Source organism: Octopus bimaculoides, chromosome 1, assembly GCF_046866305.1.
Source record: "Octopus bimaculoides isolate indiv1 chromosome 1, ASM4686630v1, whole genome shotgun sequence".
Lineage (NCBI taxonomy): Eukaryota > Metazoa > Mollusca > Cephalopoda > Octopoda > Octopodidae > Octopus > Octopus bimaculoides.
In genome coordinates this window covers 34,032,368-34,058,727 of record NC_142928.1, presented here as the reverse complement: position 1 = coordinate 34,058,727, position 26,360 = coordinate 34,032,368, and the positions used below count along the sequence as shown (strand labels likewise).

Genomic DNA, 26,360 nt, shown 5'->3' with positions numbered 1-26,360 from the left:
GATAAAATGTAGTATATTGCCACTTAAGTGTGGCTGACCCCTAGGGGTGGATGTTACTGTTGCTTTTAGCCCCAGGAGGACATCTCCTCCAGCTGGCTTATCGACACACGACTGTGTCCTGTTTGCCAAGGGAAGTTATCCCTCTCACCATGATCTGTAGCACGAACGGATCCGGATTTCAGGGTTATTTCCCTTCGTCGGCGTTCGACGGCCACTGACCTTGGTGAGAGAGACAAAAACCTGGCAATCTTATATCTACTTTTCCAGTGAAATTCTTCACTGATATCGAAAAGGTGAAAACAAGCAATGTTAATTCTCTAAATGAAGTATTAACAGTAACTGCACGATAAAGTGTAGTATATTGCCACTTAAGTGTGGCTGACCCCTAGGGGTGGATGTTACTGTTGCTTTTAGCCCCAGGAAGACATCTCCTCCAGCTGGCTTATCGACACACGACTGTGTCCTGTTTGCCAAGGGAAGTTATCCCTCTCACCATGATCTGTAGCACGAACGGATCCGGATTTCAGGGTTATTTCCCTTCGTCAGCGTTCGACAGCCACTGACCTTGGTGAGAGAGACAAAAACCTGGCAATCGACAGCCACAGGATACAGTCGTGTGTCGATAAGCCAGCTGGAGGAGATGTCCTCCTGGGGCTAAAAGCAACAATAACATCCACCCTTAGGGGTCAGCCACACTTAAGTGGCAATATACTACACTTTATCGTGCAGTTACTGTTAATACTTCATTTAGAGAATTAACATTGCTTGTTTTCACCTTTTCGATATCAGTGAAGAATTTCACTGGAAAAGTAGATATAAGATTGCCACGTTTTTGTCTCTCTCACCAAGGTCAGTGGCCGTCGAACGCTGACGAAGGGAAATAACCCTGAAATCCGGATCCGTTCGTGCTACAGATCATGGTGAGAGGGATAACTTCCCTTGGCAAACAGGACACAGTTGTGTGTCGATAAGCCAGCTGGAGGAGATGTCCTCCTGGGGCTAAAAGCAACAGTAACATCCACCCCTAAGGGTCAGCCACACTTAAGTGGCAATATACTACACTATATATATATATATATATATATATATATATATATGTATGTATATATATATTTGTGTATATATATGTATATATATGTATATGTATAAATATACATGTGTGATATATACATGTATAAATAAATATATATATATGTATATATATATATATGTATATGTTTACATGTATATACATGTGTTTGTAAATATATATATTTATATGTTTTATATAAACATATATGTACATCTAAACACATACATTTATATGTGTGTGTGTGTGTGTGTGTGTTCATGTGTACACAAACACACACACACACACAGCAGATAATAACAGGTCTCATACCCAATGACTGGTGTAGCAGCTTCATTGCAAACTCTTAGGAAAGCAAAGGGAATGCAAGAGAGAAAGGAAACTACAGATGTATGAAATTGTTGAACCAGGTCATGAAAGTTAGAGTTATTGCAAAATTGATTAGGAACAGGATTAGCCTAGATGTGATGCAGTTTGGCTTTGTGCCAGGAATAGGTACCACCTACCAATGCCATTTTCTTAGTCAGACAACAGTGAGGGAAACATTTAGCTTGGAGTAAACCTATATGTCTAGCATTTGTAGATTTTGAGAAAGCTTTTTTGACAGTGTTTATCAATCTGTCATCTGGTGGTTCAAACGAATTTAGCATGATTGTGTGGGTCTCTCAGGGCACAATCCTCAACCCTCTGTTGTTTATTATAGTCCTTCATGCCATAAGAGGAGTTTAACACTGGCTACCTGTGGGAGCTTCTGTATGCTGATGATTAAATTCTTACAGCAAAATCTGTTAGAATTGGAGGAGAAATTTCAGAAAATGGAAGCAAAACCTGGAATTGAAGGTCTTTAACCCTGTAACATTCAGATTACTTTGTCAAATGTAAGGCTTATGTATTAACATCATTTTGAATTAATCCTACATTACTTCATAGCTTTGAGATGTTGACGATGTGACTGTTTATTTGTAAAATGACGTTGTAGGGTAGATGTGAAAGGCCAGATCTAGCGAGTTTGAGCATAAAACAGGTTGAATATTTGGGCCGGATAAAAAGGGTAAAGACCCCCCTTTCGTCATGAATGGCTTTGGGATTGCACCTAGAAAGTTACCCTCTGAGGCACAAGGTTGTTTATGGAAGACCAGCAGTTGCCCATGCATACCAGCTTTCTCCTGTCCATGCCACCAATGTTATCCAAAAGAAAGGCAAAGGCTGATACAGCTTGGCACCAGTGGTGTCGCAACTCATTTCTGCAGCTGAGTCAACTGGAGCAATGTAAAATAAAGTGTCTTGCTCAAGAACACAACACACAGCCCAATCCGGGAACCAAACTCACTACCTCATGATTGTGAGCCCGACACTCTAGGCTATTTTAAATGCTAAAGGGTTAAAGTAATATTACCAAGTCTAAAGATGTGCTAAGTAGAAAAGAAGATAAAACTTTAATGTCTCATGGCAATCACTGAGCTTGGCATGCAGAAATGGAATAGGTAGTTGAAATTCTAAACTACTACTATTATTGTCATGAGACAATTGGAAAATAACCTTCATACATAACAGATGCACAGGAATATTAAACACAGACAGCACACTGGAAATAAATTCTCTTAACTGCTCAGAAAGCTTCCTAGAAGTAATTAATAGTTTTTGTTAGCTAAGTGATCTAATGAGCAATGGTAGTGGTTGGGTGGGGAGTGCTGTGAAAGCATAGCTAGAATAAGATCAGGTTGGTAAAAATTCAGAGAACTGCTACCTCTGCTGACAATAAAGAGCTTCTTCTACAGAAGGACAGATTGCCTAATGCTTGTCTGTAAAGTGTGATGCTATATGGTAATGAGAAAGAGAAATGGGCTTTGGATGTAGAAGACTTGGGAAGACTTGAAAAAAAATGAAGTGAGTATGCTTTGCTGATTTGTAATGTACTTGAAAGATGGGGCACAAATAAATTGTGAGAAGAACTGTGTGTAAGAGAAATCAGATGATGATACAAGAGAGAAAACTAATGTTAGCTTGGGCATATCATGCATATGGATGATCACAGCTGCATAAAAAGAGGACCTAGAAAGACATAGGACAATAAAATGAAAACTGATCTCAAGATGCTGACCCTCCCAAAAGAGATGACAAAGGACTCTGACAATTGATGACATGCTGTACTGGAGAAAACTTGCACTGAGAGCAAGTATGGTAGACAAAACTTTAAACAGTTAGTGATGATAGCCTAAACAGTTAGTTGTTCATTCATCCTCTGCTCTCCACCTCCTACTTCTGTGATACCCTCATGATTCTTTATCTCATTTCTCTCATTGCATTCATCCACTACTCCCTGATTCCTTACCTCTTTTTCTCTCACTGTTCTCTTCATACAGCTTCCCCACCATCTCAACACCCTCAGATCACTCTGCCTTACCTCCACAACATCCTCCCCACCTCTTTTTCTTTCACTGACTCACACCCCATTGTTCTGGCTCTTTCTCACCCTCATCTCTATCTCCCTCTCTCATGCATACTTCCACTCATCCCACCAGCTATATTTATTCTTATAAGATAAGATAGCACTGGTTCTCCATGCTCAACACACCCCATCATCCTTATCACTGTCCTGCTTTCTTTCTTATAAACCACTGACTCTTTCCTTTCCATTGCTCTCCACAACACTGTTTCCTCTATTACTCACCCCACTGCCACCCTCTCATAATAGGTCTATTCCTCCCCTCATACTTTAATTTCTCCCATCATTTCTCTCAATACCATCACTCTCTCCCCTATTCTCTCTTTCAGATTTGGAGACTCTTAAGTCTTGCAAGTTACAAAGTAACCTCATTAGTGTTGATGCTATAAACAACAACATTGCAGCAAAACTGTCAGATGTGGCATGTAGACCATCATATAACTTATTTTATTTTTCTCTTCCATTTTATTTTGACATGCGCATTGCGTTTTTCTTCTCTTCTGTTTTATGAATTCAGTGTGTACATGCACATTGCATGTTCATACTCCACTTTCTGGTTCCTACTCAAAACTGTTTACAGATCACAACCATCTCACAAACCTGCATTTGTGAGAAGTGCATCAACCTCCAATGGTCGTGAAAATAGGCTCTCAATACAATTTGTAAAGTGGTTGGCATACTGAGCAGACTCAACACAAGTTTGGAAGAATGCTTTACTTGAGCAGAAGGTGAGACAACCTCCTTAGAGCTGTTGCCATGAAAAATGCACTGAGGACATGGTTGGTGTTAGGAAGAGCATTCAGCCATCAAATGGTTGGTGTTAGGAAGGGCATTCAGCCATCAAAGCCATGTAATAACTGAGACATTGAAGTAAGGTGTGGTCCTTTGATCTATTGGATCCCGAACCATTCAACTTATACCAGCAGAGAAAGTAGTCATAAAATGATGATGATGATAATGATGATAATGATGATGATGATATATATGGATATAGGTATAGGTTACCTACAGATATACCAGTAGGCACTGGCATGGCTGTATGATTAGGGAGGTATCAAGTTGATGAATTAATTTATGGAAGTTATTGAGAGAGGTATAGCTGAAATTTTAGATTCAGTCCCAACAAAAGCAGCAGCAGTAATGAAAGGACACACACATAGAAATATATTGGAGTAATAGAAGGTCCCTTTAAGGCCAGGTTAAATAACCATAGGTCCTTTGTAGGATCTCAAAGAGGTGCAACGTTACAACATTAGGTAGCTATATATGGCGTTTAAAAGATGGGAATGCCATACAAAATTAATTGGAAGCTGCTGGAACAACCTGGGCCATACCTCAATGGAAGTAGATGGTGCAAACTTTGCTTAGCTGAAAGGACAATGATTCTAGAAAATTCACAAGATGTAGGTACTTTCCTGAATTTGAAAAGTGAAATTTTTAGCAGATACCCTCATGACAGAAAATTCATTTTGGAAGTATGATCTTCTGTGTTTGTGGAATAGAGAATGGAATAAAACATACACAGATTGACCCATTTTTGTCATAGCTGGAATTGTTCAAGGGAAGGTAACTCTTCTTTCCCTCTCAGAAAGGGTTTTTTAATTTCATTCTTTTTTACCACCAAACTGATCAAGACGGTACAGTAAAGAGGCCTTGTGCTTCTGGCCAGTAGGTTTGATGAGTTACCTATATTACCAGGTGCAATAGTGGGCGTGAAACCAATGGTAACTTTCTAACCAGTTATATACCATAACCAAGGATATACTGCTCAACTACATAAAATATATTTATATATATACATGCATATTTATATTATGTGTGTGTGTGTGTGTGTGTGTGTGTGTGTGTGTGTGTGTGTGTGTGTGTGTGTGTGTGATTGTGTGTGTGGGGGTGTGTGCGTTTATATATATACATTTGAAAAGATGAGTAGAGATGGCTTTTTTGGGGGATAATTTTTATTTTAATAATAATGTTTACAATTGGTGACTCTGGTATGAGTTTCAAGCTTCAAATGGCCAGCTATTTAAAGCTTGAAACTCATACCAGTCACCAATTGTAAACATTATTATTAAACTAAAAATTATCTCTCCAAAAGCCATCTCTACTCATTTTTTTCAAATATATTATACTGTACCAAGAACTTTCTTCTTATCATTCTACTATATATATATATATATATATACAATTTAAAAATAGTATAAAATCTTTGTAAGAATTCATCAAGTAGTTAGTGTGAAAAACCTCATATGGGAAAAAAATCATTAATTATTCCCTTGTTTATTATGGTAGTTTTGACTTTAAGAGTCCCTCCTAGCTGAGGCATTTATGTATAGTAATACCCTTAATATAAATGAAATATATATATATGTGATGGAAAAGAGAATGCTCTTATATATATATATATATATATATATATATATATATATATATATATATATATATATATATAATAATATTAGGGACAAAATCCAAAATTACAGGTAAAAACTCAATTAAAATCAATTTATAAAAAATTAAAATTATATTGAGCTTTACGGATTAAAATATATATAAAATATATATAAATATATAGTTACTTGGTTCTTTTCCCTAAAACTATATATATATATATATATATATATATATATATATATATATCATCATCATCATCATCATCGTTTAACGTCCGCTTTCCATCCTAGCATGGGTTGGACGATTTGATTGAGGACTGGTGAAACCGGATGGCAACACCAGGCTCCAATCTAATTTGGCAGAGTTTCTACAGCTGGATGCCCTTCCTAACGCCAACCACTCAGTGTAGTGGGTGCTTTTACGTGTCACCCGCACGAAGGCCAGTCAGGCGGTACTGGCAACGGCCACGCTCAAAATGGTGCATCTTATGTGCCACCCACACAAGAGCCAGTCCAGGGGCACTGCCAACAATCTCACTTGGCTTGCCAGGTCTTCTCACGCACAGCACATTTCCAAAGGTCTCGGTCAGTAGTCATCGCCTCAGTGAGGCCCAATGTTCAAAGGTCTTGCCTCACCACCTCAGCCCAGGTCTTCCTGGGCCTACCTCTTCCACGGGTTCCCTCAACTGTTAGGGTGTGGCACTTTTTCACGCAGCTATCCTCATCCATTCTCCCCACATGTCCATACCAGCGCAATCGTCTCTCTTGCACACCGCAACTGATGCTTCTAATGTTCAGCTTTTCTCTCAAGATACTTACACTCTGACGGGTATGCACACTGACATTACACATCCAACGGAGCATACTGGCTTCATTCCTTGCAAGCTTACGCATGTCCTCAGCAGTTACAGCCCATGTTTCACTGCCATGTAGCATGGCTGTTCGTACACATGCGTCATACAGTCTGCCTTTTACTCTGAGTGAGAGTCCCTTTGTCGCCAGCAGAGGTAAGAGCTCTCTAAACTTTGCCCAGGCTATTCTTATTCTAGCAGCTACACTTTCAGCACACCCACCCCCACTACTAACTTGGTCACCCAGATAGCGGAAGCTATCGACTACCTCTAGTTTTTCACTCTGGAATGAGATAGGAGTTGTTTCCTGTTTGTTTACAGTCTTTATTGCACCTGAACATCTGCCACATACAAAAACTAACGTCCTAGTTAACCTACCTTTGATATTGCTGCACCTCTTATGTGTCCATAGCTTGCACCGGGTACATCTTATAAAGTTACTACCTACTCCTTTTCTACATACTGAGCAGGGCCATCTACCTGAAGGGGTTTGTGTTTTATTTACCTTCCTACTTATTAGGATTTTGGTTTTAGTTAGGTTGACTCTAAGGCCCTTCGATTCTAGTCCTTGCTTCCACACCTGAAACTTCTCCTCTAGTTCTGATAGTGACTCCGCAATTAGTGCAAGGTCATCAGCATAGAGGAGCTCCCAGGGGCAACCTGTCTTGAACTCCTCTGTGATCGCCTGGAGGACTATGATAAATAGGAGGGGGCTGAGGACGGAACCTTGGTGGACCCCTACCGCTACCCAGAATTCATTGCTGTACTCATTTCCAATCCTCACCTTACTGGCAGCATCTCTGTACATGGCTCGCACAGCTCTCACTAACCATTCTTCTATGCCAAGTTTCCTCATTGACCACCAGATAAGGGATCGGGGGACCCTGTCAAAGGCTTTCTCCATGTCAACAAAAGCCAAGTACAGAGGTTTATCCTTGGCTAGGTATTTCTCCTGCAGCTGTCTTACTAGAAATATGGCATCAGTAGTGCTTTTACCTGGCACGAACCCAAACTGCATCTCATCTAAATTGATTCACTCCCTAATTAGTTGGGCTATGACCCTCTCTGTAACTTTCATAACCTGATCTAACAGCTTGATGCCTCTGTAGTTATTTGTATCTAAAGCGTCACCTTTGCCTTTGTAGCAGTTGACTATGGTGCTGCTACACCAGTCATTGGGTATGACTCCTTCGTGTAACACCTGGTTCGTAATACGGGTGACTAGGCTGTAGCCAACACTGCCAGATATTTTGAGCATCTCTGCAGTGATTCCTGATGGGCCGGGGGCTTTCCCTGTCTTCATACTCTTAATTGCTTTATCTACCCTGGTACTATCAACTCGGATAGCTGGTCCCTCTGTTGGGTCGACATACGGCAGGCTCTCTTTCTCCCATTCATTCTATATATATATATATATATATATATATATATATATATATATATATATATATATATATATACATACAATGACAATGATAATGACGGCGATGAGGTAGTGAGATGTGGGACTTGAATCCAGAGGACATGTGAAGACTAGAGAGGAATGAAGCTAATACATTCTGCTGGATGTGCAATGTTGGTGTACATGAGTGACAGAGTGCTAGTGTGTTGGAAGAAAAGTTATGCATGAGAGGAATTAGATGCAGTGTGCAAAGGGAAAAGACTGGTCATGTGATGTGTATGAATGAGGACAGCTGCATAAAGAAGTGCCGATCAGTTAAAGGGAATGAAACTCATGGAAGAGGGAGACCCAGGAAGACATGGGACATAGTACTGAAGGCTGAACTCAAGACACTGAGCCTTATGAAGGAGATAACCAAGGACCAAAATATTGGGTGCCTTGCTGTACTCAAAGACCTGTCCACCACAGCAGAATTGATATCCTAAATGACTTTGGTTAAGGCTTATTTAATGCTTGTCTGTGAGGGGCTCTGCTTATATCATGTAAAAAGTCCCCATCAATCATTTCCCTCCTACCTTTTATCCTCTAAACCCATCACTTCTGTATCATCTGGGAGCAGAATAGGTACTTACTACATCCCGCTATTCTCTCAATTACCTCCTTCCCCACCTTGAACCGCTTCCATTTCCCATTATCTTCCCATGCCTACTGTCTCCACCTACCACCTCTTTTCTGTGTCTTCTCTCCTCTGCGTTGTTCTACATCATTAACACCTCGCTTCTCTGCTATCATCCTCAATGTCCTCGCATACCTACCACAACCCCTACCTGCCCCTGAGCCTCTCCAATATCTCGCTCCATCGTTTGTCTTATCACCTCCAATCTACCCGCCCATCGAGTCCAAACCTCTGTATCAGCCCACGTATTCTCACCACCCTTAAAATCATTTGAGGGCATGTCCCAACATGTCTTCACCATCATCTCTTCCAATATTGATCTCTTTATTTTATTCTCTGTCTTGCCTTCTCTCTTTCATTTTACTCTCTAACTTGCCTTTCCTTTCTTTTTCAACTGGAGTATTCATGTATCTGCAGCAAAACACCTACCCCCTCTATAGCTCTAATCCCTCATCAATTAGTACTTTCACCCTACTACCCCCTCCTCCCAGCTGAAAGGGACCTTTGTCTTACAAGTTACTTGGTAACCCTATCAGTACTGGTGCCACATAAAAAGCACTGGTGCTGGTGTCACATAAAAGGCACTAATGCTGGTGCCATGTAGAAAGCACTGGTGCTTATGCCATGTAGAAAGCACCTAGTCCACTCTGTAAAGTGGTTGATGTTAGGAAGGGCATCCAGCAGTAAAAACCATGCCAAAACAGACAATGGATCTTGGTGTGGATCCTGGCCATACCAGTTCCTGTCAAATTGTCCAACCCATTCCAGCATGGAAAACAGACATTAAATGATGGCAATGATGATATATATATACATACATAGACATACATACATACATATATATGCATGTATGTATATATGTATTTGTGTATGTGTGTGTGTATGTATGTATATATGATTACATGCATATATGCAGCTATAAATTTACACAACCACAAGACATGTGCACACATACACACACGCACACACACACACGCACGTGGTTACATACATAGATATGCATACATGTGTGTTTACAGGTAACCAGGGCAACCATAGCTCCATTATAATCCCAATGTAAAGTAATGAACTGGGGCCCCTGCATAGTCAACCATTGGATACACAAGTTAATATTGGGCTCCAGACCCTGCTCAAGCCATAAGATCTCATTCCTAACTGCTTCACTCTCTTCGGTCGTTCATCTTTCTCTCTCTACACTTTCTTTCTTTCTCTATCTGTGTGTGTGTGTGTGTGTGTGAGTGTATGTGTGCGCGTGGTGTGTGCACACGTGGCGTATGTGTGTGTGTGATTTTTTTTTTCCAGTTACTGCTATCACCCTAAACATTTTTACTGGTGAATGCAGCTTCACTGATGGATCATTTCATCTTCCTTGAAGGTGTTAGAAGGGAGATAAACAAATAACAATAACAGCAACAACCACATATCCTCACACCTATCGCCACACCCACCTCCACGAACGTCATCATCATCATCAACAACAACAATAACAACACCAAACAAACAAAGCAAGTACAACAGAAGAAAAGCAACCTATGGAAGGGAAGAAATCGCATATCCTGTTAACCGAGATACTAACGTGACAGAAGCATTTTGTAACTCATACTGGGCATTCAGTAATAAGAACATCGAGAAGCCTTGTGTTTTTCTAATCTGCGGCTACTAATTGATGTCAGCTCAGTATTGTCGACACATCGACTGCTTAGACACAAATGGTGCTTCGTTATAGACACAGAGGTAAGAAGTTACACTTTACTAACTGGCATTTATCTATTTATTTATTTATTTTCAACTTATATCGTGAATGCATCTACATATTATTTAAACTTATTTTAACGCTGTCCCGTTCTTTCCGTTTACGTTAAACATTAACCATATAACTTCTGTGTGTGTGTGTGTGTGTCTGTATATATATACATGTGTATGTATGTATGTAATGTATTTCTATGTGTAACCGTGTGTATACATATATGTATACACACATATACACGTACATACACACACGCACATTATATATATATATATATATATATATACACATACACACATATAAATATACACGATCGTATGTTTGCTTCTATATGTTCTGTTTGTGTTTGTGAATACGTGAATATACATAGACACATTAATATGTTTATAGGATGTACATATATACATACAAGATTACTTATTTGAAAGCAGACTTTTAATAATTAACAAGCAGTTGCTGATCAGCCCATGATTGTTATTTCGTCTATTTTCAAGTCCATCTGTTGTTAGTTTATATTTAATTTTTATTTTTACTTCCCCATTACTCAATGAAAATCACAATTTTATTATCATTAATTCAAACCTATTGCCCTCTACTTGTTTTTCTTTTTTAATCTTTACCATTTCTTGAGAAATTATCCGTTGTATATTCAATACCACACATCCTCATCTTATGTGTATCAATAAAGATTTGTTAGTTTGGCTGGTTTGTAATTTCTACTACCAGTTTGTTATCTTGCCACATCCGCGTTAACAGAGTTCATTTTGCACGTGTGCAGTACATGTTATAAAATAATAATAATACCAAGTTCTATTTTCTGCTGGTCTGTTTGTAGGATATATCATAAGTTCTAGAAATCTAACCCGTCTATCCATCTATCCACCCATTTATCTATCTATCCATCCATTTACTGGCACCCATCCGAGGATGAAACCTGTCTGTTTACTTCGTTCGTTTTTTCCTTCGTTCGTTCAGTCCATTGCTGCAACCAGTTTCATTTGATGATTTCTTACTGCAGTAGGGATATTGGCAGCGAGTTAAGTTGCTAATTCTTTTCATATGGACGGACATTCATTGATAAATTTACTGGGTCGTAGTAAGAATATATTTTCAATGAGAAACAAGAAAAAAAAAAGAAAAAAAAAGAGTACGATAATGAACTGACACGTTCGATTGAGGAAGAGGGTGTGAAAGAAAGGAAGTTGTCTATGTCGTGTCAATATACCAAATATGTATAATTGCATGAGTGTATACATATATATTTATATAAAAATGAATGTATTTGTGTTTTAGCAGACAACTAATTAATTATTTTGGTATTTTCCTATTGTTATTAAATATTGCTCTGCAACAGAAAGAACGAACCAATCATTGTTAGGCATCTCTAAAAGGATATAAAATGAAAATGAATAAAAATAAAACGTGAAAACAAATAAAGAAAGAAACAAACAAGCACATAAATAAGATCAGGTTTATTGATCTCCTACTTGAAATTGTTGCCGGCCATAAAGTGTGGTAGGGCGGTGTTAACTGTGCGGGTAGTCGTTTTTAGGTGATAGGGGAATGTACAAGAGAGGGGAGTGGGAAATGTACGAAGCAATAGTCGTGAAAGTGATAAATAGCTGAAGACAGCAGAGCACGTCAACAGAAAATTTGGTTGTTGCGATTCAATTGTATCCATGTGTTACGCCAAGAACTGTCGTTTAATGGGACATTGTTGCAAAGTTCCTTCAGTGCAGCAGCTATGATAGATAATAGTAGCTGTTGGATTAGCACAAAACAGAGACAGTCTGCTTGTAGAATAAAAGCTTCATCTGGTATGTGCACATGGGACCTACTATGTTTATCAATTTTTCTTCAAATTCGCCCAATATTTTTAGGATAAGAATGGAGCCTTACTGTCTTAATATGTGCAAATTTTGAGGGTAGAAATAATATATTACTTTAGGTAAGTAAATCAATCTTTTTAGCTATTGAAATATTTACTTGCTGAGAAAATAGCTTCGTAAGGTAAATATACTATTTGTAAGAAATATTCTTGTGAGATAATTATTTCAATGGTGTTTTAATTGTAGGTGACTCATTATGAATATAGCATCTTTAGAAGCAAAGGACAAATATTCTTGTTTCATTTTAAGTCAAAACCTGGGTATGTTTTGCTTTGCATGTATGAAAAGTGAGTCTTGAACACCCTAAAGGCTCACCTCACTGTTAAATTTAATCTTATCCTTTAAATCTGACTTGTAACGCTCAGGAAATAATGACATTTCATATTGTTTTCAGGAGAAATACTGCAGGCTGCAGTAGCTTTTCAAATAAAGTAAATGAACGATTGAACTATTCCTATAGTTGAATATTTCTGTATGAATTATGAAGGGGGTGGGTAAGAAGATTTTGGTTTTGTACTGAACAACTTTGTCCTTTTCACTTTTTTTTTAATGAGGTTTCTTAATTTCCCTATTAATATTGCTTCCAAAATTCATCAAACCCTGCACATATAATCATAACAACCTTATTGTCAGATAAGTTTGTGTCTCTGAGAAAGGACCTGCCCTAGACGTTAAAGTTCACCTCTTCTCATGGCACACCCATTTACCTTATGAATTTTGTTGACACAGCTCATCACTAGTTTATTTAGACTTTTTTTTTTCTCCTGTTGACTTGATTGTATTTGGTAGCTTGTTTTTAAAAAAATATTTTGGAGTAGTAGAATTAAGCATTGACCGCCTCAATCTCAGTAGTCTTTGAGGGCTGCAAAGGTCATGGTCTTCATTTAATTTTTGTTTAAATTTAAAGAAATGTTTACAATCAAACATAGAAGTTTTGACAGATTGTAGATGAATATGAGGAAAGGTGATGATAAAAACTGAGCATTTCTATTTTTAATTCATTTTTAGAAATTGATTTTTAACAGTTGAATAAGAACATTAGAAAAAAATTATTTTTTCAAAAAGGATGCAGTTAATGATTAAATTTTTCAAACCATTTCCCTACCATGATAGTCTGGGAAAAAATGTAAACCTGTTCAAAAATATTTGTACAACATATAGAAATAAAACTAAAAAGCTGCTATTTTTCACATCACTCTCATTGTCAACATTATCATTATTTAACATCTGCCTTCCATACTGGCATGGGTTGAATGGTTTGACTGGAGCTGATAAGCCTGGGGGGACTGCACCAAGTTCCATTAGCCGCTTTGGCATGGTTTTTACAGTGGAATGCCCTTCCTAATGTCAACCGCTTTACAGTGTACTGGGTGCTTTTTATGTGGCACCAGTGAAGTCTGCTATGGCATGGTTTTATGGTTGGATGCCCTTCCTAATGCCATTCACTTTACAGAGTGGACTGGGTGCTTTTTATGTGGCACCAGCACCAGTGAAGTCACCATATAACTTGTGAGACAAAGTCCCCTCAATTGAGAGGGGAAGAGGTATTGAAAGAGGTGGCTTTGTGCCAGGTGATGAAAGGTTGAACTATGATAGAGGGACAGAAACAAGTGTCTTGCAGCAGAAGGTATATGTGGTCATCCCAGTTGGAGAGAGAGAGAGGGTGAGAAAGAAGATGGCAATGAGCCAGGGCATACTCTCAAAGTACAAGGATGTGACCACTCTGTATTCTAGAAATATATGCTTTGGAGATAGTATTAAATGTGGTATATTTAGCACATGTCATGACAAAAATTATTTCATTCTTTTACCAGGACAGCATCTTTTAGAGTATATTCAACAATATTAATTCCAGTACTTGACCAACACTTATTTTATTGACCCTGGAAGGCTAAAAGATGAAGTCAAATTGAGCAGTATTTGAACTCAGTATATAGGGAGGTGTTACCTAATTTTAATTTTATCAAAAATAATATTTAGGTAAGAAAATTTGGCTACGAGATTTAGAATAGAAGATAGAGAGGAGAGATATAGAAAGGTCAGTAGAAGTTAGTCTGCTTTGTGTTAAATTTAGTTTTGAACTGGTCTAAAGAATAATCTCTCTCAAGGTAAAATGCTAGTGTAATTTTGACAGGATTTTAAGTTGCTATTAAATCAAAGTCATTGTTATCATCTCAGCATCCACTTTCCATGCTTGCATGGATCATATAGATGGAATTCTTTTACTAAGATTTTCCATAGCCAGCTGCCCTCCCTATTGCTAACCCTCACTTATTTCCAAGCAAGATAATATTCCACCATGGCTGGACATATTTTTACAACTATCATGTGATATCAAGACAATGAGACACAAATACATACATGCATGCACACATACGTTCATACATATACAACAAGCCTCTTTCAGTTTCCATCTCCCAAATCTATTCATAAGTCTTTTGTTCGGCCTGGGGCTATAGTAGAAGACGCCTCTGTCCAAGGTATTGTGCTGTGGGATTGAACCCAAAATCATGTCATTGGAAAAAACAAAAAAATTGGCACCTGTTGGTTATGACGAGGGTTCCAGTTGATCCGAAATTAATGTGCAAGTGGCTGAGCACTCCACAAACACGTGTACTCTTGACGTAGTTCTCAGGAAGATTCAGCATGTTACAGAGTATGACAAGGCTGGCCCTTTGAAATACAGGTAGTACTCATTTTTGCCAGCTGAGTGGACTGGAGCAACGTGAAATAAAGTGTCTTGCTCAAGGACACAATGCATCACTGAGAATTGAACTCACAACCTTATGATCGCAAGCTGAATACCCTAACCACTAAGCCACACACCTTCACTGTGGTTGGGAGGCATACTTCTTAACCACATAGCCATACCTGCACCTATACATTGGGCAAATGGATACAGTATTGGCTTATATATGCATGAGTTGAGGATTTGTATCTTATGCTGGTATTTCTTATGGGAAGTGAAATACTTTCTAACATTTTATTTCATCTGACTGAATACAGTGAATTACAAATCTTTTGGAAATATTAGCATCTGGTATCTTCTCCAAGCAGGGACTTACATTCTCCTGACTTGAGAATTGCTGTCTTCAGCAGCCCTCTGAGGATTGTGGAGACATGTTATGTCATATGTGAAGCCTGCTTTCCTCAAAATATGCTTTATTTTAGTTTTACTGAATAGTTTTTTGATAATTCTTTTTACTGTAGGCACAGAACCCGAAATTTTGAAGAAGGAGGCTAGTCAATTACATTGACCCTTTCCCCCAGTATTCAACTGGTACTTATTTTATTGACCCCAAGTGGATGAAAGGCAAAGTTGACCTTGACAGGATTTCAGCTCAGAATATAATACTAGGTTTCTGTTACCCATTGTTGAAATTGAGTCAAATTATTGCTGAGCAACAGAACAGAAGATAAGACTGCTTCTTGTAAGCTTGATTCCAGCTTGTTATTTCAATGATAAGATGAAAGGATATTAAAAGGATGGAAGAGTGAGACAGAGAATAAGTGCATGGTTATTATTAGAAAGTGTTGATGAAGTGAGTCAAGAGATTTTGGAAACTATTAAAACTTTAAGAGGTACCTGATATATTTTATTGAATTCTCACAAATTGCTCTTGAACAAGGTGTGCAAAATGAAAACATGATCTTTGTGACACTATTAGTGTCATTTAATTGTTGTTATGTAGCTCGCTGATCAAGCAAACCTTGTGGTTACAGGTGTTCCAACCATGACTGTTTCATCTATTTTCTTCTGGAACTACATTATCTGATGAATTCATTTCCAGTTTTAAGATGGTAGAGTTTGATTTGCGAGAGATTTGACAGCTGTTTCTATTAGACAGAATGACAATTGAGGGTAGTGGTTCTCAAACTGTTGTAGCTTAGCACCTCCTTTCTCTAGAAGGCATTTTACAAAAGATCCTCTTTTGGAGATTATTTTATCAAACAGAATTAATTTTGTACAATAGTTTGTTATTCATATTTTTGTATATCACTCCATCCAGCATGTGCCTTTTTGTTTTTAGATATTTGTGAACTAGTGCCCCTTATGTTAAATATTTATAGTAATTACTAGACTAGGTGAGGACTTATATAACTAACTTATTTTGAACCTTGGCACATCATCTGTCATATTTTATGCTCACTGATAACACACTGTCCTCATATTCTAATACCAATAATAGTTTTGTTTTGTATCTTTGAAAATGTATTTAAAATATAAGTATTGTACCTGGTTTAAATATTTTATTTCTAAGAAAAACCACAACTATGCTAGCAGAATACGGTACTAAAAATAACATCTGACCATAGTTATAGTGCATAAAAAAATATTTGGAACATGGCAGGGTAAATACATTTGTTTTTTCAAATATAAGAACAAGAAGAAAATATTTGAATTCAAACTTGAAAATAATTTATTGTAACTAATTTTTTCTCAATTTTATTTTTCTGAGATGAGGAATTTTATATTATGTACATTGTTTAACATCAGTTGGGATGCTGTCCTCATCTTGATGGTTGCTTTTGCTATGTTTCAGCTGTTGTATGCTCCAACCTTCTTCAGATGTCTTGTGATCCACCTTAGTGTCTTACTTGGACCTCTAGCTGATTGCACTGCTTTAACTAATGCCTTTATCCACTAAGGTGAATCACAAGACACCTGAAGAAGGCGGGTGCGTATACGGCCAAAATGTAGGGAAAACAACAATCAAAATGAGGTCACCACTCTGATTAATGTAAACTGTACATAATTTTGCTTTTTGTTTTTCATTTGATATCAATAGGATTTAAAAACTTCTAAACATCCAATCTCCTCTTGGCATTTACTACCCCTCTGTGAGCTCACCTCACTCTAAGAAACGCTGGTGAGGAGCTTCCGTGTTAGCTTAAATATTATTAAAAAAATGTTTGTGCAATATTTTGAAGGCATTAAGTTAAAAGCAGATGATAAAAATAGTTAAAAGTATAGATAGGAATAAAGCAAGATTATTTGACTAAAGATAATGTATATGTTTGTATTCAGGAAATTAGAAGAGGTGGCTGTGTGGTAAGTAGCTTGCTTACCAACCACATGGTTCTGGGTTCAGTCCCACTGCGTGGCATCTTGGGCAAGTGTCTTCTATAAACACATCGACACCGGTTGTCAAGTGGTAGTGGGATCTAAACATAGACACAAAGACACATGCACACACACCCACACACTCAAAAAACAACACACACATGACAGGCTTCTTTCAGTTTCTGTTTACCAAATCCACTCACAAGGCTTTGGTTGGCCCGAGGCTATAGTAGAAGGCCCAAAGTGCCATACAGTAGAACTGAACCTGGAACCATGTGGTTGGGAAGCAAACTTCTTTACACACAGCCACACCTGTGCCTATGCAGGCGTGGCTGATATATTTCTGAAGTACATTGCCTGAAACTGCACGATAACTTTTGAAAATCAAAAGTTGGATTATTTCCTTTTCTGGTTTGCTTTATGTCAATATCTCACACATGAAAATTTATGAGCTAATACTTGATTTCAGAAGATGTGGTTTTAATATACCTTTCATAATTGATAATGGCATTTAATAATATTTTTGCAATAAATTGTTTTAGATACTTTTTTTTAAAATTATTATTCTCTCATTCCACTCTCAGAAGTGAATATAGAAGAGATTTCTCGAGGTCACTTTTTAAAATAGTTTTCTTTTTATAAATCTCATTCTTTGATTGTAAGAACAAATCTATTATATTCTCAATAATAAAATAGAACATTCTTGAAATAGCTCAGTTGTTTATTTGAATTTAGCTGTTTACCTCTAGACTAGTGAATATGAACGGTTTATATTTACCCTACATCAGTTTGCTTCTATTGCATTCGCATTCCTTTTGAATTTGATGTTTTAATATTTTACATTTTAAAATTCTCTATATTATCGATCCAATGCATTTTCTTCTTAGTTGTATTTTAAAAAATATATATATATCTATTCTATCATACATAAATGTGTTAATAGTTATAGTCAATTGGTATTGAAAAACTGATTTTTATCAGATTAATGAAAATAAAGCTGACAGTGTTCGAGATAGATAATTTTATGGGAAATCACTTTAAATACAGGTTGTAACACAGATTGGTTGAAATTTGTATTGGTAAAGCCATTCCCTTGTTTATTGTAATAAAGGATTAATGGAAAAATACTAGCAGAGTATGATACAAAGAATAACATCTGCCCACCAGTATAGTGCATGAAAAAATATTTGGAACATGGCAGTGGTAAACATTTATAATATAAGAACAAGAAGAATATATTTGTATTATCAAAAAATGAAAATAACTTGTTATAATTAATATTTTTTCTTTTGTTTTTTCATTTGATGTTAGCATGATTTAATTAATAAAGTATTTCACAGTTGAATGGAAAAGACAGATTCAATTTAAAACAGAAGATGAAATGAAATTTGCTAATCTGTATGATATCTAATTATAATGTTTGAACACACCAGTGAATCATTATAACAAGGCTTCATATCTCTGACATATTGTTTGCTCGCATCTTACTATTTCTAATTTCACCTACAATCAAATACCATAAGCTTCCAATGATCAAGAGAACCAGATTATTTTGTTACAGAAATTTCCTTCAATTACAAGTGTTCTCATATAGAAATTTCCTTCAATTACAAGTGTTCTCAGCTCAGACCTATTTAAAAATTGATAGCAGTTCTTGTTTAACCAAAAAGAAAAAAAATGTTCAGATGTATGCATTTGTGTTCATATCAGGGCTCACTACATATTAAAACTTCACTGGATCGATATTGATTTCTTACAAAAGCACAAGGCCAGAAATTTATATGAGAGGGTTGCAGTCAATTTAGTTGATTCCTAGTATCTTACTGATACTATTTGCACCTTCTCCATGAGATATGGGAAGCAAAATCAACATTGATAGCGTTTAAAATATGGACATTATTAAATACCACAATGTGTTTCGTCTGTTACTTTACCAGTTCTGAATATATATAACAATATAATTTTGCTGTAAATATCATAATGATTACGCGCGCGCGCGCGCACACACACACACACACACACACACACACACACACACACACACACACACACACACACAGTAAACGCAAATGACATTTAAAATTTACAACAGCTGTTTCGGTAGAATTTTATTTATTTAATGCAGTCATGAAAAATTACATTATGATATATATTCCACTACTAGTCCAGCAAATGTTGGTTATGTCCAGGTCTATGTTTAAAATGTTATCTGTTTAATATTTTACATGATGACAGTGGATTATATATTACAATGTAATCTTTTATGACTGCATTAAACGAATAAAATTCTACTGCAGCAGCTTTTGTAAATTTCAGACATCATCTTTGTTTACTTGTTATACTTATGCCATACCAAAGACCCATACCTGAGCTAGATCTCTGGTTTAAATTGTATTTGGTACTTGCATGTCTACAATATCCTGTCAATACTTGAGGTATTCAAGGTGAGCTCTATGTTATTGTACTTAGCCATTTCTGGTGTCTTACTAGTTGATGTGCCTTGATTCTTATGAATTCATATAACACAATTATATATATATATATATATATATGTCTGTCTGTCTATCTATATGTCTGTCTATCTATCTGTCTGTGTCTGTCTGCCTGCCTTTCTATCTATCTGTCCGTCTGTCTGCCTATGTATGTATGTATGTATCTGTCTATGTTTCTGTCTTATCCATCTTGGAGAGAGACCTAGTTAAGAAATTAGAAGAGGCACTTAGATCTGGCATTACATCCAACGTACTGGCAACGAAGTTGGTCCTCGACCAACATTTCAACATCAAATATGAAGGATGTGTTGTCAGAGCTAGGATGCGTGCTCTGAGGAACGAAGGAGTTGGAGCCGTCCGAGAGGCTCGAGTGGCAGAGGCACAACGAGGAAACAAAGCCAACATTAAGTCCCTGACAGATGAACAGGACTGCGAATTACTTACGCCTGAAAGGAAGTGTGAGGCCTTTCAACAACATTTTGCCTGACTGTTTGGGACAACTGGTAGTCAAAACGCAGAGTGAACTTTAGTGCATACCTGCATAGCCTACCACGACTCTCAGCAAAAGAGGCAGAGTGTTGTAAAAGATCCATCACACCTGCAGACGTACAGGATGCAATGGCAGGCTGTGCGGGAGACAAGTCACCAGGCTTGGATGGTCTGCCCTATGAACTTTATTGTCATATGCCAGACTTGTTTGGAGGCATCTTGGCAGTTGTCTACTGCAACTGGCTGCAAAACAGGAGTATCCTCATCTTTGTAAAGTAAGGAGCAGTGGTACTGCTAAAGAAAGATCCAAACAAGGGGAACGTCATAGATAACTTCAAGCCCAGGCGAATGTCATAGATACCTTCAGGTGCAGATTTGAAGATTTTAGCCAAAGTGTCAGCTGAGAGGTTGGTGCTTGTCATTGAGAAACTGGTCGAGAAGGTGCAGACGTGTGCCATGCTGGGTAGGAGTATCGACGACAACCTCCATCTGATGCACTACATCATAGACAGGGTAGTTAAGGAACCTGGCATGGATGGGGCGCTGATCAGTTTGGATCAATCAAAAGCTTTCGATAGGGTAGCCCATCACTACTTGGAGGCTGACCTTAGAGCAGCTGGTTTTGGTCCCATCTTTCACGGTTGGATCGCTGCCTTATACAACGGCATCCACTTGGTAGTTCACATAAATGGTCATCTGTCCAGACCATTTAACATCATGCGTTCAGTTCGTCAAGGATGCCCCCTCTTGTCACTTCTGTATATATTGACTCATGATCCACTACTGCGGAAGCTGGTGATGCTGAGGGGCATCCCGCAAGAGCAGCGTGTCTGTATACGTGAACGACGTCACCATCATAGTGTCGAGCCACAGGCATATAGACCTGGTCGGTGAGACACTAAAAGAATACAAAGCAGTAACGGGAGCAAAAATTAACCGGGAAAAGTCAGTGGCCTTGTGGCTTAGCACCTGGAGAAGCAAGCGCATGCCATCCAACAGTGTCTCCATTGTGGGATGCTGGACTGACAGACTGATTAAATTGCTCAGTGTCTGGTTTGGTCCAGACCTCCAACTGGGGTGAGATAATGACTAGGGTGGCCACTCTCACCCAGCAATGGGTCACGAGAAAAAGCTCTCCCTAAAAGGTCGGCTGGAGGTGGCGAACGCGTACATTGTATCTGTCATCAATTCTTGTCTGACTGTCGTACCTTGTCCTGACCCTACCATCACCAAACTGGAATGCATACTCTTCCACTTTTTGTGGAAGGGAAGCATTCCGATGGTTAGGTGATCCATTTGCTGTCAACACCTGCTAAATGGAGGGTTAGACATGCTGTAGTTGATGATGCGCAGACATGTGCTGAAACTGCGACATTTCTGGGGCTTCATAGATGATGGTGAACAGGTGTGGTCGCTGTTTGTGCAGCGCGCTTTCCTGCAGCTCGTCTCTTTGGCCGAACTGTAGTCGTAGATCAAACAGAGACCGAGGCTAGGCGAATGGCACCATGAGTGCCACCTTGCTCTCAAGCAACTCTGCCGTCTGGGACCAAACTTGTGTAACTTCAATTCCACAAAGGTGTTCTATAGAGGATTAATGGAGTGGAGGTGCGATGAGGTTCTCAGGCAGAATCTGGGTGTCGACGAGGTACACCTGACCTGCCTGTTCAGGACAACTTTCAGGCCAGGACCTATGGACAATCACCAAAGATCCCTGGTCTGGCAGTGCCATTGAGAAGCATCACCCGTTCAGGATAAGCTCTACAGGCATGGTTCGAGACACACCAGACTGACTTGCTTGAGATGCAGTCAGAGTGACCTTTGATTGATACTTTTTTTTTTTTTTTAATCAACTCTGTATAGAAAAAAAAGGGCAAAGTTCACCTTGGCAGTATTTGGATTCAGAGTGCTAAGAGTTGGAACAAATACTACAAAGCGTTCTGTCTGACACTCTAATGACTCTGCCAATTCACCATCTTCAGGAAAAAAAAGCTTGTTTTTTTCCACCTTATAAAACTTCAGCCTTGCACTTTCCCCATACTTCTTCCCTGAATACCTACCTACCTCTGTACCTTTCTGCTGTAGAAGTTACCTTCCCATGCACTACAGAAAATATCTTCATATCTTCCACTTTTGACAAATTAAACAGCATTTCCAAAAGAAGCTCCTGATATTCTTATATTTTGAATATATGAAAAATACGTTCCTCATTTGAAAAGAATCCTTTAAGTGATTTGGTATCAATTCCTCAGTATTTTATCGATCTCTTAGAAGTATGATAAATAGTTGAGTCACTGCTGTTATTTTCGTCTAAATATGACAAATCTTACAAGGCATGATTTAGTTTTATTTCCTTACATCTTGATTTCAAATTCTACCAAATACCACTTTGACTTTTACTTTGTAGGGCCAAGAACATGAAGTAGAGTTAAGTAGTATGGTTGATTTCTAAATTACATAAACCAATATTTAATGCTGATCCTTTGCCTTTCATCTGTCCGGATTCATTGGTTTCAATTTCATTGAGTATAATCTCCCTACCACTTTCTAATACTGTGACATGTACCACCATTGCTACCAATATCAAGACAATTATCTTCACCACCACTGCTGCCAACCTACAGCTAACCATCCATTATTGCTCCACTGTGACTTTCATGGCCACTGGCAACACCATTTTTGAGAAACTGCGGCTGCTGTCATATTTGCTTGTTTGGCAATCAAAATACAGAATCTACATAAACTCATATTTCTAAGCTGTTCACTTCTGATGATGAGCCTTTGTGCCTGAAATATATAAAGGTTACTTAACTTTTCCTGTTCACATTGTTAGAAGTTCTCCATCTTCCTTATTTGTTATTTTACTTATGTAACTTTGTGCCTATGTCAGAAATCATATATACAGACTTGTGATATTTACAGCAGTGAGCTGATCTGTACTTACTAATGATATCTATTTACATCTAGTTGGAATGAACCAAGGAGTATTTACGATGGAGTACAGAAAAGTTCTTGGCTTTAAGGGTATCATGAAAAGGCCTGGTCGGAGGCCAAACCTGATGAGTTTTTTTTACAGGGCTTAGTAAAACTGAGTGACTGCTGCAATAAGTGTGTGAATCTGAGAGGGAAATATGTTAAATAAAATCATAATTAACTGATCCTCCTGTATTTTCTTTTACCCAGATTCAGAAAGTTTTAAGCATCCCTTGTACTATTTTTGCAGTGGGTAGAGTCCAGTTCTGAGGATGATTAGTGCTTATTGACTTGTCCAGTTGTGGCTTTTAATTTTACACATTTTGATATTGGTCAACAATACCAACAGCTCATTGTGTTTTAACTTAAGACCTAGTATCATTTTTCATAAAACCAAATTGCTGAAATGTTGATTGATATATGATGTCACTAATCAATTAACGAAATTGTGAACTACTGTTTTTACAACAATAGCTAAAATATTAACTGTACTGATGATAAAGACTAAATGAAATGCCATGAACTTTTACTGAGACAATTATCTTTCCGTATTGACTGCTAAAAACTACATAACAATTTATAGTACTTGAGTTTGTATGGTTGAATTAATTTTCTTAATACATTAATCTGAAGGAAATCTCTATTTTACAGTGATGACCATCAGATATTTTGTTTTATTTCATTGAATCTGCCATAGGATAGATATATCATTCTGATTAATATTTGATTGTACTCTTAGCAATGTTGTTTGTTCTGTTGAATTATTCATTTTTTAATATTTTCCTTATATATCTTGTTAGAAATATGTAGTTGTCTTCTTTTATCTTCTTTTCTTGTTTTAGCCACTGGACTGCATGGCACCACCTTGAAGGTTTTAGTTGAACAAATCAACCCTAGTACTCATGTTTTCTTTTAATTTTATTGGTGTGAATTATTCTATTGCTGAATCACTAAGTTACTTGGATGTAAACAAATCACCACTGTTGTCAAGTGGCTGGGGTAGAAACACACACACACACACACACACAAACACACACACACACACACACACACACACACACACACACACACACACACACACATGTCTGGTGTCCCAGCACAATCTTCAGGCACTGCCCATATAGCATAACAAACTAAAAATAGTATGTTATGCCATTTGGGCAGTGCCTGAAGCTTGTGCTGGAACACCAGATGTGTTACAAAATACTGTCTGGCATGCTTTCATCACATGAAACTAATACTAGCACATAAAAAGATAAACTGTGTTTATTAAATAATATTTATCTCTCATCAGCTGGAGTACTTTTTTGTTGATCTTATCATCACAGAACAGTATACTCTGTATGTGTGTGTGAGTGTGTGTGTTTGTGTTCGTCCCCCACTGTTGCGTGACAACTGGTGTGATTTGTTTACATCCCTGTAACTTAGCAGTTTGGTAAGAAACGACTGATAGAATGAGTATTAGGCTTTAAAAAAAAATTCCTAAGGTTGATTTATTTGACTAAAACCTTAAAAGGTCGTGCCCCAGCATGGCTTCAATTCAATAAGTGGAACAAATAGATAAAAGAAAGATGCCTTACTCCAGTAATGAACTATTGTGAAGTTAAACTTTGATAAAATCCTGTTATGGAGACATAATTATTTAGTCTTGTTTAACAGTACCAAAACGCAGTTAATATACACATGAAAGAAATACACTTAAAATGCTTTACCCTCTTTAAGTAAGAATAGGAAACAGCACAAACATTCAAATTTGCTACAAATGGTTGGCTTCCCAATCTCTTTTGATCACATATTTATAACCAAACTGAGACTGCAACCTATCCGAGGCCAGTTTTATCTTCAAAACTGAAAGTGCTTCAACTCTAAAAAGCTGTTGACCTTCTGCAAATTACAAGTGCTTTTCACATTAGTGAGCTGCTCACATAGTTGTGATCATACATCTACCTCACACGTATTCTCAAACATTCACGATTTCAGTTTAAAGAAAGGACATCTAGGTGATAGGCAAACAATAATTCACCAACATGCTATAACCAATATCTCATTGATGTGGTGTAGTGTTTTTTTTCTTTTTTTCTGCCACTTCAAGTGGAAACAATAAAACATAAATAAAATGAATCATAACTACAAATGTTACAAAATGCTTAAGAACGTGCTGGAGGAAAAAGAAAAGAAATACCTGAAGAAAATGAAGTTTAGAATTTTAACGATGACTTTTAAAAGAAAATTGTAATTTTTTAATGACTTCGAATAGTCAGTCAAAAGTTAAAAGAAAATGAAAAAATTATTTGTAGAATTTTTTCAAAAATTTATAAAAATAGTCTTACAAGTGCTTTCAGGTTATTCTTAGTTTTAAATTAAGATATATTTAATCAGTAAAAGATAACTCAGTTATGAATTACAGAATGCATAGATATGATCTATAACTTAAATAGCAAAAAAAACAAAAAGAACTATTTGATAAAAGAGTTGTTTTTCTAGAATTTTATCTCAGTATGCTTTTTTTTTAATATTATAAAAATATATCTGAAGGTGATGAGATGAAAAAAATGTTAGAATGCCAGACTCAATACTTCAGAAGGTAAAAATGTAGAATCTCATGAAAATGGTGATGGTTTGTGTTGGCAGCTATAAGTTTGTAGTAGAGTTTGTAGAAGAGTTTGAGAAGTTCACTTGCTATGAGGAGTGGATGATCTAACATTTCAGTATTTTGAGTTTTGTTTAAGTGAGCAAAAGAGGGAAAGTAGCATTGTCATTTTAGTTCTTGGCAATCGTGTGGGAAGGAATTGGAATGGAAGAGAAGTGTTTTGTAGAATTTAGCTTGTTTTAAATTTTATATTTATTTTCCGAGTTAAATTCTTGTAGTGACCA

General features: G+C 37.3%; 1 protein-coding gene across 13 annotated transcripts in view; it reads left to right on the top strand.

Annotated features, from left to right (window-relative positions):
* LOC106878029 (solute carrier family 66 member 2) overlaps positions 1-26,360 on the top strand; it is a 288,127-nt gene that overhangs the window by 19,949 nt on the left and 241,818 nt on the right. For 2 of the 13 annotated variants that reach the window (XM_052965957.2, XM_014927112.3), the window contains exon 1: positions 9,869-10,568. The exons of 1 other annotated variant lie outside the window; for it this stretch is intronic. The gene's annotated coding sequence lies outside the window, so the exon portion shown is untranslated. 10 more of the 13 variants (XM_014927113.3, XM_014927115.3, XM_052965960.2 and 7 more) reach the window with 9 other exon arrangements.